The following is a 2,360-nucleotide window of genomic DNA, read 5'->3' as shown; positions in this document are numbered from 1 at the left end:
AGGAGAGGAGAGGAGAGGAGAGGAGAGGAGAGGAGAGGAGAGGAGAGGAGAGGAGAGGAGAGCAGTTCTGCTCTGTCAGGCCTGCAGTTCTAAGTGACAAGCCCTGAGCGAGCCCTGAGGCCTCCAGACATGATACTACAGGCAGTATTGCTACTGGAAGGAAGGCTGCACTGGCAACAAATCCACACTGTCTTTTTGCAAAAAAGGGACTCTATTAGGTTGCTTACTCCCCTATTTTGTAGCTACAGGGACTGATTTGGAGCCAGCACCCCAAAGGCTTCCTCCAAAGGGCTGCGCATATGCGGCTGTATCACCCCCATGTCACAATGACAGCACCCGGCAATGCAGTGGTCACCAGGCCCCACGCAGGATCCAGAGGAGCAGCCTCCCGTGTCCACTGCCAGAGCTGGCCCGGGGGCAGCCCCAGCACATCTGACAGGAAGCACTTGAGGAGCTGCTGCAATCACAGGCCAGGGGCTGAGGGAAGAAAACCTTGCATGAGGCTGCTGGAGGTTCTCCGCTGCAAGACAATCTGCTGGCAGGGCCACCTTCCAAGCTCGGCTCATGGATGCAAATCCTTTTCAACTGGATAGCAGTGGCAAGACCAAGGCAATTCCTTCTTGAGGAGCACTGCACAGCTCACCATCCTCATCTCCTACACAGCAACGCTCAGGAGCCATAAGAGATAGGATGTCGAGGGCTTGCAAGGGCTTGCAAGGGCTTGCAGTGCTTTGGAACACCCACTGGTGTCCTACACAGGGACAGCAAGGATTCTTGCCCACAAGGTCTATCAGCTCAGAGGCACTTGGGCACTCTGGCAAGTCCGCCAGATAGCTCCAGCTCAAGGGAGGATAGGGCTTGGGCAGCTCCTGGCAAGCATGAGCAGCCTGTGGGACAAGGAGCCAGGTCTGGCTCACATGCTCAGGGAACAGCCCATGGCCAGCACTGGGCTCAGCAAGGAACTTTTTCCCCCGGGGCACATTGGCACTGGTCCCCGGCGGTTTTTTGCCTTCCTCTGCAGTTCTCAGCACGGCCCCTTGCCACCATTTCTTTGGGCCATTTGGCCTGGGAACCGGCTGCTCATGCTCCACCATGCTGGCAGCCGCAGCTGCCACTTCTCAGCTCTCCCTGCAGCTAACACAAGTGCCTGGCAGGGACCAGAGCGCTTCTCATGCATCCCTGGCCAAGAAGCACAGCAGCCAAACAAGTTGTGGAAGGCAAAAAGTCTGCTCGTCATCGCTACATGTCACGCTTTGGAAGAGATGCCACGGTACCACTCACCTCTTCTTCCTCTTCTTCCTCTTCTTCTTCTTCTTCTTCATCTTCTTCTTCTTCTTCTTCTTCTTCTTCTTCTTCTTCCTCTTTTGTGCATGGTCAGTCCCACAACCCCTTGTCAAGGTTCTCCCTCTGCAGGAACCGCGGACAGCTTGGCCTCTATTCCTGCTGCTGCTCTCTGCAGCTCTGGGACTTGCCTTTGCCAGCCTGCAAGGGATCTTTTCTCAGGCTAAACTGAAGAATGACTCAGCCTACTCCTGGCTACACTTGGGCTTGAGCTAATGCTTGTGAGCCTGGGTTCTGAAACAGAGTCACAAAGGGAAAAAAAGTGACACGAAGAAACATAACATGAATTAACATAAAATCAAGAAAATTAATAAATTAACAACAAAATAAAATAAAATTCATTGTGTTCTGTGTCCTTGAAATTGATTTTGGAACTGAAACCCCTCTGTCCTTTCAGGCAAACAGTCTCTTAGATATTAGACTGGCGGACAGGAGAGGAGAGGAGAGGAGAGGAGAGGAGAGGAGATGAGAGGAGAGGAGAGGAGAGGAGAGGAGAGGAGAGGAGAGGAGAGGAGAGGAGAGGAGAGGAGAGGAGAGGAGAGGAGAGGAGAGCAGTTCTGCTCTGTCAGGCCTGCAGTTCTGCGTGACAAGCCCTGAGCGAGCCCTGAGGCCTCCATACATGATACTACAGGCAGTATTGCTACTGGAAGGAAGGCTGCACTGGCAACAAATCCACACTGTCCACACTGTCTTTTTGCAAAAAAGGGACTCTATTAGGTTGCTTACTCCTCCCCTATTTTGTAGCTACAGGGACTGATTTGGAGCCAGCACCCCAAAGGCTTCCTCCAAAGGGCTGCACATATGCGGCTGTGTCACCCCCATGTCACAATGCCAGCACCCGGCAACGCAGTGGTCACCAGGCCCCACGCAGGATCCAGAGGAGCAGCCTCCCGTGTCCACTGCCAGAGCTGGCCCGGGGACAGCCCCAGCACATCTGACAGGAAGCACTTGAGGAGCTGCTGGAATCACAGGCCAGGGGCTGAGGGAAGAAAACCTTGCATGAGGCTGCTGGAGGTTCT

The sequence above is a fragment of the Caloenas nicobarica genome, unplaced genomic scaffold, assembly GCF_036013445.1.
Source record: "Caloenas nicobarica isolate bCalNic1 unplaced genomic scaffold, bCalNic1.hap1 Scaffold_92, whole genome shotgun sequence".
In the NCBI taxonomy this organism is placed as follows: Eukaryota; Metazoa; Chordata; class Aves; order Columbiformes; family Columbidae; genus Caloenas; species Caloenas nicobarica.
This window is presented reverse-complemented; position numbering follows the sequence as displayed.